This window comes from Ursus maritimus, unplaced genomic scaffold (genome assembly GCF_017311325.1).
Source record: "Ursus maritimus isolate PB19 unplaced genomic scaffold, ASM1731132v1 scaffold_6, whole genome shotgun sequence".
Classification (NCBI taxonomy): domain Eukaryota; kingdom Metazoa; phylum Chordata; class Mammalia; order Carnivora; family Ursidae; genus Ursus; species Ursus maritimus.
This window is the reverse complement of record NW_024426774.1, coordinates 55,144,583-55,158,626: the sequence shown is the minus strand read 5'-3', so window position 1 is coordinate 55,158,626 and position 14,044 is coordinate 55,144,583. Positions and strand designations below refer to the sequence as shown.

The window sequence follows — 14,044 nt, the reverse complement described above, 5'->3', positions numbered from 1 at the left end:
TATATGCTTGATTCTCTCCTCTACCAGATGGTAAATTTCTTGCTGTCTTGTCTCTTTCTCTACCCCTCAGGGTGTAGGAGTGCGACTTGCACATTCGGGTGCTCCCTTGAAGCTTGTTGGGGAGCAGAGCCTCACGTGAGGAAGACGAATGTAAAGAACTTGTGAAATCTCTAATACCCCGTTCTGGGTTGACCAGACCCCATCCCTGCCTCCCTCTTCTGGGTTCCAGCTCCTGCTTTGGTGACTAGCTGACTGGCCCTTGTTAGAGAAGCCCTTGGCCTTAATAAGCCCCACAGAAGGTGGTGGCCCCAGAAATGCCTCACCCGTTCCGGCCACCAGCAGGCACACCTAGTTCACTGGGCTCTTGCCTTCTCTCAGCTTCATCCTCAGGACAAGAGCTGCTCTATGAAAACCAGAGGCTGAAAAGTCTTGAAAAACCTAGCTCCTCGTTTCAGGGCACCCAATTCACATCCGTGTGCACCCCTGGCTCTAGAGGCTGGCCTTGCTTTCAGAATCCCGACCATTTCACTCTATAGCACCACCCCCAGAGCGGGGAGAGTCCAGGAATGTGAAACTCAAATTAGACTGTAGTTCTGGGAAATGGGAAGATTTGAAACTACCTCTCTACGAATCAGTCTCACTATTCGTTGATTGGAATTTGAGGATTATCCGGGTGAATGAGAATTTTCCGAGGCCTCCACAGCCTAAAGGCCCTAAAGGGACCCCCATCAGCAGTAAAAACTCAAATTTCCTTGGCTTCCGCCCGCACTCGCATAACCCAGAACTTTGGCTTCCTCTGGTGCCGATTTTGGGAGACCCCAGGGGAGCCCATGAGCTCACTGTCTTGGCCCTTGAAGCCCAGGCAAACATCGGCACCACCACTCCTGCCAGAGGCTGTGAGGAGGCAGAGGTCCCAGCCCAGAGCAGTGACCCCAGGACCCCCGCTGCCAGCTCTGCTAATATCAGCTCTACAGCCTTCACCCCCTGAGGTCCCTACCACCCTGAGCCACACCATGTACCCCTTGGGGTGGAGTGAAATGGACCTCTCCCAGCCCACATGGCACAACGGCCACTGCACACCCAGGGTAAACTCTACCCATGCTACCTCTGCGGTTCAGCCCCGACGCCTGATCCTGTCCCCCCACAGGCCTGGGAATACAGTGGGGGGCATGGCTAAGCAAAGCTCATATCCTTTTAGCCCCCGAAGCCGCAATTTAAGGGCTGCCAGTGGCTTCCGGGGCTTGGTGGAGGCAGGAAGTCATCCTGGAGCAGACTTTTTGTTGTTGTTCTAGGAAGATACTTGGAGTGGCCCCTCTTGGTCTTGTTAATGGTTAAGTCTGCTGGGGGGGGGGGGGTGCAACAGGGTCTTTTGTGGAAGACAATGTCCCATCTACCACTCTTCCTGTGTGGAGCTGATCTCAAGAGAAAGAGGAGAGCCAGCTTGCAAAAAGGTCCAGGAACTTTCTGGAGCTCAGCGATGCTGAGGTGGCTGAGTCGAACAGGAGCCAATTGCCAAGGAGCCAACACTGGGTGTGACCTGGGATGGATCAGAAGCCCTGATGATACAAGGACTTGCCTGGTCCCGCCACCTCCTGGCTTCTCCAGCTGCCCTGTGAGGAAGCCTGACTTTGAGACTAGGGACAGAGCATGGGAGCCTCCAGACCAGAGAGATTCGACCCCAGTGCACGTTAGCACCCGCAGAAGAACATCTAAAAGCACGGACCCGGTAGCTCTCAACAGCTCCTTGTGTCCCAACCTTCCTAACGGCATTATTCACAATAGCCCAAAGGCCGAAACAATCAACGTCCCAGATGAATGGATGAACGAAATGTAGTAGGTCCAAACGATGGACTATTATTCAGCCTTTAAAAGGAAGGAAACTGTGATCTGGTACAACGCCGCTGAGCCTTCGGGCCACTACGCTAGTGAAGTAAGCCAGCCCCAGAGGATCCCACTTACCTGAGCCCCTAGAGCAGGCAAATTCAAGACAGAAAGGAGGATGGTGGTTGCCAGAGGCTGGCGGGGAAGGGGAGTCACAACTCGGTCGGTACTGAGTTTCAGTTTGGGTTGCCGAAAAAGTTCCAGAACAGGGGTGACGGTTTGCATTCAGTTAATGCCACTGAACTGCACACTTAAAAATGGTTAAAATGGTAAATTTTATGTTATGTATATTTTACTATACATGCACAAAACAGCAATAGCAGGGAGGTAATACGGGACTTTAAAAAGCCGGTGACAAAAACAGCTTTCTTTTTTCTTTTTTTTTTTTTTTTTGATTTTTAATGATTTTTTATCATATTATGTTAGTCACCATACAGCACATCCCCGGTTTCCGATGTAAGGCTCGATGATGCATTAGTTGCGTATAACACCCAGTGCACCATGCAATACGTGCCCTCCTTACTACCCATCACCGGTCTATCCCATTCCCCCACCCCCCTCCCCTCTGAGGCCCTCAGTTCAAAAACAGCTTTCTTAAGGAAAGGTGCTGAACCTTCTGGGCAGGACCGGTCAAATGGGAAAAACAGACACCCGAGGCAGGGGCAGGCTTGACACCCTAAAAACACACACACACACGAACAAACAAAAAACCCCACCAGAGTCCTGCTTTTCTGAAGGCATCAGGCACCGGTCCTCAAGCCATTCGTTCTAAATGTTAGCAGTGAAGACCCTAGGGAGACAGTTGCCCTGGAGTTCAGGGCATTCCCCTTCCCCCCAAGCCACTGGCAAGGACCAAGAGGTGGACCTAGAGCGTTCCACAGGGTCTCCTGGGAAGGGGAGCAGAAGACACCTCCCCAAAATATGCCATTTGGGCACAAGGTCTATTCTGAGGTAGAGACTATTAAGAAGAAACAGATACAGGAAAAGCTCTCTGTTCTCCCCCTATTTGCCCACAAAAGCAAGATAGAGATTTGTAAAGGTATCCCCTCCCCCCTCCCCTGCCCTCTCTGTCAGGAAGGACAGAAGTCAATCTCTGGAGGCTACTCTAGACCCTGGTCGGCCCAGAGACACACCAGAGGCACTTGTATGGCAAACCCTGCTAATACTAGCCCTTACCTTCCACTAGTTTCCCTGGATATTTGCCTTCCCACACTCTGCCCTTAGAAGTTCAGTCATTCTCCTTTGTCTTGTCTCTTTTTAAAGGATACACTGTTATTTTGTTCTTCTGTCTCAGAGGGCTCCATGTGTATGCATGATGCATATGTTACTAAACTTCTGTTTGTTTTTCTCTTATTCTTCTGTCTTTTGTCGGTCTAATTTACAGAGTTCCAGCCACTGAACCTAAGACGGATAAGGGGAAGGACTTTTTCCTCTCCTACCCCAGCAGTTGGGAAGACTAGAAAAGTTCAAGAGAGCTGCTGGCTGCCCCCGCTCCTGACTTGATGGGCTTTGATATTTGATATTTGCAGAAAGGAGCTTTTGGAGGGACTAGAAGCTTTCACATCCTGAATATTGATCTCAGGGGTAGTTGCCCAGGTGCAAAAATTCGTGAAGCTGTATACTTAACATTTGCGTACTTTGCTCTATTTAAGTTATATCTCAATACCTCAATTAAGATACACACACACAGACACACACACAGACACACCCCAGTGGCCAAGTTTACCTCTCAGAAATTCTAGATTTAAATGCTCTGGGGCAGGGCTCAGGCATCAGTATTTCTAAAGCTCCCCAGTTAGTTCTAATGGACACTCAGCAATGGGAAACACAAGCATCTCCTCCTGCCGGCTGCCTGGTGACTGGCCTTTGGAAGCAGGACTGACCTATGTAGACTGAAACTCCAGGGCTCTAGGGCAATTCATGGGGCAGGAAAGAGGAGCATTAACGTTAGTGAACTCCCACCTGTCCCCCTAGGTCCTTCTAAGACCTCCCTCTCCCCTCTTCCCATATGACTCAACTTGGCAAATCCACCCTGTGGGCCACCACCCAGGGACTCATCACCTCCGCCTGGATATCTGAACCCCAGTGGCAAGGGCCTCCCATAGTAAAAGCCAGAATCCAAGGCCTCAGCCGCCAGAGCCTCTGGCCAGAGCATCACCTCACAGTAAGCCAGAGAGCCTGAGGCGTATTGCTGCAGGAAATCAGGGCCCACTGCTTCAACCTGGCATCTAGACGCATGGCCTGCAAGGAAAGGGGGTACACAGTGAGGCAGGTGGTGGGAGGACACAGACGTTTCCAAGCACCCTGGAGAAGAATGAGCGAGATGATTTTGGCTGGGGAGCCCTGAGTAAATGCAGTGTAAAAGCTTTGTGACTATGGCCTGGGGAGTCGTTGGAATGAGTATTTATGGCTGTATTTTTCATTGAGCTTGGCTAGAAGACTTCAGAAATGAAAGATTTTTTGGCACCAGAAGCCTTGCACCAACCAGCATATCTCTAAATTAAGTAGTGAGGCAGACAGGCTCTGAGTTACTGGACACAAATTTCATGCCACGGCATGAACATTCAAGCTTCTTGAAATGAGTTCTTGCAATTAGACATTTTAAAATATCTAATGAATACCAATGAAGAAAGAAAAAATGAAGTGATGTCTACTCAAGTAGCTGTTTAATGGCAGAAAGAGAGTGTAGGGTTCATTTGCAGGGCAGCCCGTGGCAGGGACCCCTCCCTTCCCTTTCTTGAAGGTCAGAGTCACCCTAAACCACTTGTAGTTTTCCTGAATAACTTCCCAGTGTCCTAAGCAGTCCGGATACCTTTGAGACACGCCATCTTTCCCTCGACCCCAAACATAAAAGCCGGACCCCCTCCCATGCCTCTAGGCCCCAACCCCCCACCTCCTGCCCCCCTCCAGCAGTTTCACTTCTCTCATTCCTACTGTTTTCTTTCTCTTTTCTTCTTTGTCTTCTTCCCTTTTCTTCTCTATTTCAGTCCGAAATTCCAGACATTTTGTGCCATCCTTGTGAGTTTTGCATATCCTCAATTTACTTAAACTTTTTTGACATTGACTGATGTTTCCCTCTTGACTCCCTTTTAAAAACCTGAACAAAATTACCTTTGAAAGAAGCTCTCCATCGGTGACAAATCAGTATTCCTTGCTATAAGCAGGAGGAAATTATAAAACAGTAATATATATACCATGACAACAGAGCAATGGTATGAAATTCTAGCTGGATACTGCTGGCGACTGGAGGCTCAGAGCTGGAGGCCTACCCACCCTCGGTTAAGAGGAGATAGGGAATGTTAAGACAGGTTTTGAAGACAGACTAGCACCAAGCTGAGGCTTTCTCCATCACAGAATCAGAAGTGACAAAGGGCTCATCTCAGCACTGTTAGTTAGTTAGTTAGTTAGTTAGTTAGTTAGTTAGTTAGTTAATGCTGTGTCTTTGGATTGTTGTGTGTAGCCCGGGGAACCATGAAGGGAAGTCTCTGAACCCTGCTGTCCTTTCTTCTCTCTCTCATTTCTTCCTGCTTTCCTGTTTGTTCCCTCATTTCCTTCCATCTCCTTCTCCCTTTACCCCTGTCCCTCTAGGAGATTAAGTAAGTACTTCTGTTATCTTCAATGTTCTAACAACCCCTGAGCAAAAAGACAGAGAACAGAATTCAAACCCAGGAAAGATGACCCAAAGAGGTCCCTAGCCAGGCTACCTCCCTGTCCCATGAAAGCCTTGCTTCCAGGGGTGCCTGGGTGGCTCAGGCAGTTAAGCGTCTGCCTTCGGCTCAGGTTATGATCCCAGGGTCCTGGGATCGAGTCTCAGATCGGGCTCTCCACTCAGCGGAGAGCCTGCTTCTCCCTCTCCTTCTGCTGCTCCTCCTGCTTGTGCTTTCTCTCTCTGTCATATAAAGAAGTAAATAAAATCTTTAAAAAAAAAGAAAGAAAGAAAGAAAAGAAAAGAAAGCCTTGCTTCCAGGGGCTGGCCCTCTGCCTCTCCTCCAAGACAGCATCATGTTCTCAAAACTGGGTATGACTTCCTCTCTGACAGCTTTTTGGATACAATGTCAACAGAGGAACACCAATCAGTGAGTGGAGATGCGGCGCCCCATCAGCTACTCAGCCATCCCAGGACACACTGTCCCCCCAGGCAAACCTGGAGAGGGGTAACTCAGGTTGGATTCATTTGGCCAGAGAAACAGACTCACCCAGCAGCTACTCACCATAGCACACAGTGGGATGGCTGAGCCTAACGCATGAGACGTGACATTGTTAGAAGGTAACATCGCGATTTCCGTAAAAGTATTAAAATATGAACACGTGTTAGAGAATTTATTTTGCGCAAATGATATGACAGAACCAGGCAGATAGATGTTATAACTGGTTCAAAGGAAAAGTCAAAACAGCACAAATTTACATGGAGTAAGGGAATGTTGAGATGAATTGCAAATGAAGACAAGTGGTTTTTTTTCCCTGCCAACGTGGTGGGGGTGGGAAGAAGTCAAATCTCTACCAGATAGGACCGAATTTACATACCTATCAATTACCTACAATTTGCTCAGTTGCAAAATAGCTTGAAGACAGCTAACAGGGCTTGAATCTCATAACCCTGGAGGGTGTGCTGTAGATGATTCCTATGGATGATTCCGTTTTCCACTGAAACACAACGCTGTTTACACAGGAAGTTCTTAACCCATGGGAGACGCCATTCATTTGATTAATGCTTCCCTAATACCAGCTCCTTGGAGTGCACCCCACACCCACCAGCTCCCCACCAGCCCTCCACCCAGCAGGTAAGGCTGGGAGCAGATGCTCATTTGACAATAGGTATAAGGTGAGTTGGGACTTGGGTTCCAGATGTGACTCATCATTAACTAATACCAGGAACAGCATAGCCTGGATCAGGCTACCTAGCCCTCGAGGTCTCTTCATTCTGTGGGTGCTCTGTTCAGTTTCTCGAGCTCAAAAGTTCCAGAATGCCAGGGAGTAAGAAGCTGATGCCCATAAATCTTAAATTAGCCCAAGGACTTCTGGCAAGTATCTAAGAGGCAAACCCACAGATTGGCCCCACCAAGTCAGTCACTGCCCTGGAGTAAATGGCAAGTAAGATAATATCTTTTTTTAAAAAGATTTTATTTATTTATTTGTGTGTGAGAGTGAGCACAAGCAGGGGGAGCGGCAGACAGAGTGAGAAGCAGGCTCCCCGCTGAGCAGGGAGCCCCACCGGGAGGGGGGCTCCAACCCAGGACCCTGGGATCCTGACCTGAGCTACCCAGGCACCCTTTTGTTTGGTATTCTTACCCACTCCCTCCCACCAACTTTTAACTGTTTAGGGCCCCTGAGCAATACTGTAGAGATGTGATTAACTGGCTGAGAAGATCCTTTCCCACGCGGTTTTCCAGAGTGGTCGCAGAGCAAGACCGAGCACGGATCTCGCTTCGTACTTCAGATTCGGTGTTTTCCCGCAGGGTGGGCCGACCCAACGGCTCTACACGCGGCGTGTGAGATGGGAGAAATCCCCAGAAGGCTCAGAGAGGCTGGGAGGCCGGCTCTGGCTGCACACCCGGGCCAGCCACGCACCACCCCGGGGATGACCAGGGCACGTGCCACCTACGGGGCGCGTCCCGCACGGCCCCCACGCTGCGGCCCTGCAGGAAAAAGCGTGAGTCACGCCGGGGGCGGGGCCGCAGGAGGCCGGCCGAAAGCCCGAGGAGCAATTAACGCGACAACCCTCCCGCGGGCCTGTGCCCGGCGCTGGGCCAGCAAACAAAGTCCACAGGCTCTTGGCCCCGCCCGGGCGTCTCCTGGCCCCCGGAGCAGGAGCAGGAGGAGCGAAGCCGGAGAGGGTGGCGGTGGGGGGAAAGAATCTAGTCTCCAGTCGCTTCAGCCCTAAATTCTCCCTGAGACTGCCAGAAAAGATGCTAATAAAAGACCAATTGTGTGGCCGGAGTGTTTTCTTCGGACTTCTGCCCGGGGAACTGGATAGGAAGCGCAGAAGCAAGGTCACAGCAGTCCCATCCTATGGTAACACCTTTTGCTCGCTACTGACCCCTCCTGGGGTGACGGGGACAGCTCTTGGAGGCCCCGGCGGCAGCCGAGAGAAATAAGATTGACCTGGACACAACTACTGGGTTGTTAACCCCAACATCTGTTGGAGGATGGTCTTCCCTAAACCTCAGGCCACAGACTCAGAGGCTCAAATTTTAGCAATTCCCTTCCCTCCAAGGGGCCCAAAGCCTTTTACACGAGACTTCTCCTGAATCTCCCTAACATTTTGTCCTGGGGAAATGGAGGGAAGCATTGAGGCCTTAGGAGAATGAACTGAACAAAGTTAGGTGTTAGCAAGGTCGCCGTAGCGGCAGAGTAAAGGGTGGATTTGGGGGCGAGGCTAAGGTGAGCCAGGGATCCTTAACAGTCATTTATTGATGCCCTAGTAGGTGCTGACTCCAGCAGGGGGCTTTAGGAAATACCCCATTGAAAGATCTGGAGGGGCTGCAGGAGGGCAAGGGCAGTCGTGGAGAGAAGAGGGTCGGGCCTCCTGAAGGGCTGGATGGGGCGGCGGCCGTAAGGAGAGAGCAGACTAGCACCACGTCCCGGTCCACACCCTTCTGCCCCGAGGAAGAGTTGATTTTTGCTGACAAAGTAAATGCTGCATCCTTCCGGCAAAACAGGACTCTATGCAGAAGGGCAAGCGTGGGACACAGAAAAGAGGACGAATGCTGATTCGAGTACGGTGAGAGATGGGTTCGCTGCAGGGGCTGAGAAGAAGGACTTTGGCATTAATCTGCTCAGAGCCCAAGTCGGGTCTCTGCCAAGCTGACCTGACACGAGATACTTTGTCTCTTCAGCTTGGTTTCTTCACCTGTAGAGAGAATACAACACTCACTGCATGAGGTTTCAAATTTTTGTTTTTAATGATTAAATGATTTCAATTGCTTAGTGTCAAGTAGTTCAGGAAATACAAGCTCAAAAAAAAAAAAAGAATAATAGACAACTGAACGCTATAAAAATAACTGCATTGATTGTTACCATGAGCCAGACGTTGTATTAAACATTCTCCATCATCTCATTTAATCTTCTCAACAGCCCCATGAGGTAAGTATATTACGATGGTTTACAGCTGAGAGAACTGAAGCACAGAGAGCTTACGTACCTGACCAAAGTCACACAGCGAATAAGTGGTAGAGCCAGGACTCAAACCTGACTCCAAAATCATGGACCTTGACAATCACGCTGATGACTTCACAGCACGTACAGGTCAGGGCATAGAAAAAAATGTCTTGGCCTGAGCTACAGAGTTGTCAGGATTTGATAATCACCGAAACCACAGTTATAGATGGAATCATCCAGAAGAAGTGAATACAGTTGAGGAGAGAAGGAAATATCGGTATTTACAGTGCAAAGGAAGAGAAGCTCTGAACAGACTGAACAGGAACAGCCGGAGAGGTGGGGGTGGGTGAGCTCAAGGGAGGAGGGCAGGCTTCCAGGAGGGGGTGTCAACAGGAGCACAAGGAGCAGCCAGCTATGGCTTGAGATGAGCCCAGTGATGGGTCCTTTGATGGTAAGAGCAGGGGAGGGGCAGAGGCCAGGTTGAAGGGACAGAGAGAAACAGACCGCAGAAGGAGGGAGGGAGGGTGATCGCTACAGGTGCATGCAGAGTGGGGGTGGCCTCTGGATTTCTGACGAATGCACTGAGATGGAGAAAGGGTTCCTCCAGCAGGAAAGGACATGCATTCTGAGTGAGAATGCAGGAGGGTGAGGGGTTTTACAGCCAGTAATCTCTCTCTCCTCTGTGAAATTGGAAGTCAGCTGCAAAGGGCGTGCGGTGGGAGCTGGGTAAGCAGTCGGGGAGCCATGGAGAAGACTGGAAACCAGAGCTTCCAGGGGAAGGGGCAAATGGTGTCAGGCTAGCCAAGCTGGGTATCAGGACTGTCAAACAGGGGGAAGCTCCAGTGGAGCTTAGAGACTGTGCATTGGGAAGGGCCAGGGATCTCATTTTGGGGGGCTTTCCCCAACAGCTTCAAGAGTCCCTGACAGGGTCACCCACCGTCCCAGTTTCCCCAGGGTGGTTCTAGTTTTAGCACTTGAAGTCTGGGATCCCAGGAGTTCTGTTGAAAAGAAAGAAGTGGGGGTGGCCCCCGAGCGCAAGGCCAGCAGTGTCCGTCAGAGAGGCGGCGGACGGCAAGTGGGGTATGGAGGCTATTACAAAAACGATCCAACTTTGGCTCTTCACCTGCTCAATTCTCCCTGTCTCTCTTCTGCCTGAGCTACATTCTGCATGTCCTCATGAGCTCTAACCAGTACCGTGGTAACCCTTCTCTCATAGCTTCATCAAAATCCTCTATCCGAGCACATTGACGCCCTGACCCTGGAACACACCTTGTACTCTCCTGATTCCGGTCCTCGAGATACAACACCCCCCCTCACCCGCCCACCTTCTAACAGGTAGCCAGACCCCACCATCCATCAGAGCCCGGCCCAAACCTAATCACTTAGTCTATAACCACATAATATTAGTGCCCCGAAGAACCTTTAAGACCCGCCAGTCCAGTATCATGTGTCTTCAGGGATCTCCCTGTGTAGACATAGCTCCTGGAGAGTGGGTCCAATTTTACACTTCTCAGGGGTCCTCTTAGCCCCCAGCACAATGACTGATACACACAACAGATGCTCACTAAGTACTTATCGACTGACAGATTAATCAATAAATGCTCACAGACTGCGGAGTGAGTGTAACCCGCCCCGCTGTTGAATCTGCAGACAAGCTCTCAGGAGAGACAGCTGGGGAAGGTGGGGAGGAGAGGCTGGCTGTGAGCCAGGGCGGCACTGCTGGGCCACCCTGGGATGCTGGGGTGGGAAAGGAGCGATTACAAAGCTGAAAGCCACAGAGATTATCACCCCTCGCACGGACACGTTCAATGACAAATTATAACCCTCGACTGTCTTTTGCGATCCGCTTTGATATCATCTCTGCTAAAGGGAGTGTGCCTGCTGCCACCCCCATCCCTGGCCATTTTTATCCCAGCCCTTAAGGTCGGGATCTGGGGTGGGAGGGAGATGAAAAGGGATCCTTGGTAGGGCCCACAGAGACCTCTCTACTGAAGCTGCCTTTCCGGGCCCTGGGAGGGGTGGGAGCACCGGGCGGGGAGAGGTCCTTTGTGTTTGCTGCAGGAGGAGGTCTGGATTTCCCCTGATTGATTTGGATTTCCAAAGAGCCTGGAAGATCTGAGGATTCTAGATCCACTCTAAGCTGTGCAGTTAGGTCTCTTTTTAGTGATCAGCGGTCCTGGCCAGGCGTGTTGGTTTTGACAGTTCATCAACCGGTGAGCAAACATTTGCTGAGGGCCTGCTTATTGGGGGACAGCAGAAGGAACATGGCAGAGAACCCCCGAGAGGAGTTCACAGTGCGATTGAGGTCTCAACACTGCAGCCGTTAGCAAATGATATGACAGTCACGGTCTGTGTGGCTCAGACTGTCGCCGGCCTCCCAGCACCAACCGCCTCCAAATTCTCTTCAAAGACTTCACAGCCCCAGCCACTGGGGAGGATGCCACCAGGGAGCGGAGGAAGAGGTGGCCACTCCTGGTTTTGAGGATGTGAGGGGAGGAACGAGAGGCAAGGCCATGTTCCAGCCTGAGGGGGCAGCCGGCTTGAGAGGAGGAAAGGAACCTAAGGAGATAAACATAGAGGAAAGCACCAGGCAGGGATAGACAGACAGATGGGGTTTCAGTCTCTAGCTGATCAGCATCCCCCTCCCCCGCCCCCCCCCCCAGTCTCTAGTGCGGAATTTTCCTCCGACTGGTTATGATGAGGTTCAAAGACACGCTACCCCAAAATACAGCATCTCAGCATCTTGAATATTTTAGGCTGAGGGAATTGGAGAAAAGAGCAGAAATGGGAAAGTCACTCTGAGCCCCCAACCCTCTTCCCTGAAGCAAATCATAAAACCCTCCCGTGAGAGGCACCCTCCCTACACCCAGAGGAAAGGAGCATCCTTGTCTCTGAGGACAAAGGGACGCCAAGCAGAACCCTACAAAGCGGCCTTCCCAAATCTCCCCCAGGTTGCTGCAATCCCCTCATACTCCATCACTCCTTTGTCTTACTCCTCCACGACTACCTGCCCTAAGTCAAACCTAGCAGAAAATACTCAGGTTTCTCCAGGCCTTCACTTCCTTGTGAAGGCTCCTGTGTCACAAAAAACTCAGATGAAATAAGTCTGTGTGCTTTTCTCCTGTTAACCTGTCTTTGTCGGTTTGATTTTCAGACATGGCCAGGGACCCTAAGAGGGCTGAGGAAAACATTTTTGTTCCCTACAGTTACTTGAGTCAATGCTTCCCCACCCTCACCCCCTCCCCCGATTCTACAAGCCAGGCCCCCACCCTCACAGTCAAAGGAGCCCCAGGAATGGACACAGCACCTGTTCAGTGAGGCCTGGGGTAATTCAGGAGGAGGACCTTGAAGGATGGAGAGGAGAGAGAGCGGCCCAGGTGTGGAGGAGGATGGGAAAGAAGGCTCTAGATAGACATGAGGCAGGATGGTGGCCAGACAGGCCAGAGGGTGGGTCTGGAAGGGTGATGTGGAGGTTGGGGGCCCTCTGGGCAGAGTGCAGGAGTGAACCCTCTCTCTGGGGCCCCGGGGAGGGGAGCTTGGGTGGAGGCGGGGTCCTGGCAGGCCAGCCTGGCCTCTGAGCCCTGCAGGAGGCCGGCAGCTGTCCGACTGGCTGCACACTCCCTCCCTCCACGGTAATCCCTTTCCACTTTATAAAGCAGAGCTGGGACTGCACACTCAGATTACACTGTGACTCGCCAGCAGCCCATCCTATAGCTGGCTTCATTTCATTTTCTGATTTTGTCCACATCTCCTCCAACCATTCTGTTCTTTTGACTTGTTAGAAACCCTCAGCTTTTCTGACTTCCCATTTTTAAAATGTCTGAAAGCTTGCTCGGCGTTGTGATTCTGGTTCTGGGGAGAAGTGGCACGAAACGCCCCTTTTCAGGTCTCTACTTCTCATCTGTATTGGATGCCCCAGCAGCAACTTTCGAATTTCAAACCAAAGGCAAGGTTCTGGAAGTTCTTACGGCAACCCTGATTTACACCCCAGAAGGAGCCTTCTGGATCACCAACTGCATCCTGGGTGGTTTTCACTGGGCAATGTTTGCGTGGAAGGCCTGTTTGCCAGCCACCTCAGGGATCTGCTGGGGCCTGAGACAGCCTGTCTCCCCCTCCCAGCCCCACCCAACCTCTGACTCTTCCGACCTTGCTCCTTCCTGCTGCGCCAAGGTGGGGCCAGCCACCTTCCCCCACTCAGTCCTCTGTGACTCAGTGGAAGCCGGTGGCCACTTCCCCCCACCCCACCCACACTCACATTCCGATGGCCAGCTCACTGGCTTCCTGGCACTCGACCCACACCCACCAGGCCTCTGCCTAGAGTAAACAGTCATCTCTTTATGGGATGATTTACCAGGGCCAGGGCCAGCCCTGTATCGGAAGGGGTCACGTGTATCTCAGCCTCTGAGAGCATGCCTTTCTTTCCCCAGCTAATAGCTGACCTCTGTGAGTCTTCCTTTTGACCCCCGCTGACCTGGGACCTTTCGTTTCAGGGAACTAGGCCCTGTGCCTCAGTGTCATCCCTAGCACAGTGCTAGCTCCATACTTTGGAATTTTGAAAAGAGTTTTTTAAAAAAGCAAGGGATTAATACATGGAGAGCAATTGAGAGGCCCCCAGGCGCCCCCAGCACCTGACAGAGCCGGCCTCCTCCGTAAGGGCTCACGGGGGCCGGGTTAAAGCTGGAGTGGGTGATCCCCGGGCTGAAGCTCCGCTCTTCCCCTCCAAGGTCTCTGTGTTGTGTGGCCACCCAGGCCTCCGCTCCTCACCTGTATACTGGGTGTCGTAGTTCTATGTCTCATCAATTCCAGGATGTACACTTTTCTACCGTTTACTATCTCGGAAACTGGGCTCTGCAGGCTGTGTCTTCCGGTCAGTGCGGAGGTAGGGCGCTGTGCTGGTGTTTGCTGCAATGCCCCTTCCTGCACGAGCCTGCCTCCCATCTGCGGAGCTCGGGGTGGCCATGTGACTTGCTGTGGCCAGTGCAGTGTGTAGGGAAGTGACATGTATCACAGCCTGGCCTTGGCTTTAAAAGGCAGCCAGCAAAGTTCCAGAGGGAGGCTGTTCCGT

At 51.5% G+C, this 14,044-nt stretch overlaps 1 long non-coding RNA gene across 1 annotated transcript; it reads right to left on the bottom strand.

Moving 5' to 3' along the window:
• Positions 1 to 8,274: 8,274 nt before the first annotated feature.
• Positions 8,275 to 13,977, bottom strand: LOC103671327. Its single transcript, XR_570843.2, has 2 exons — positions 13,744 to 13,977; positions 8,275 to 8,731 (listed from the first exon to the last, which is right to left on the bottom strand). It is a non-coding gene; the product is annotated as an uncharacterized LOC103671327 (long non-coding RNA).
• Positions 13,978 to 14,044: the final 67 nt, after the last annotated feature.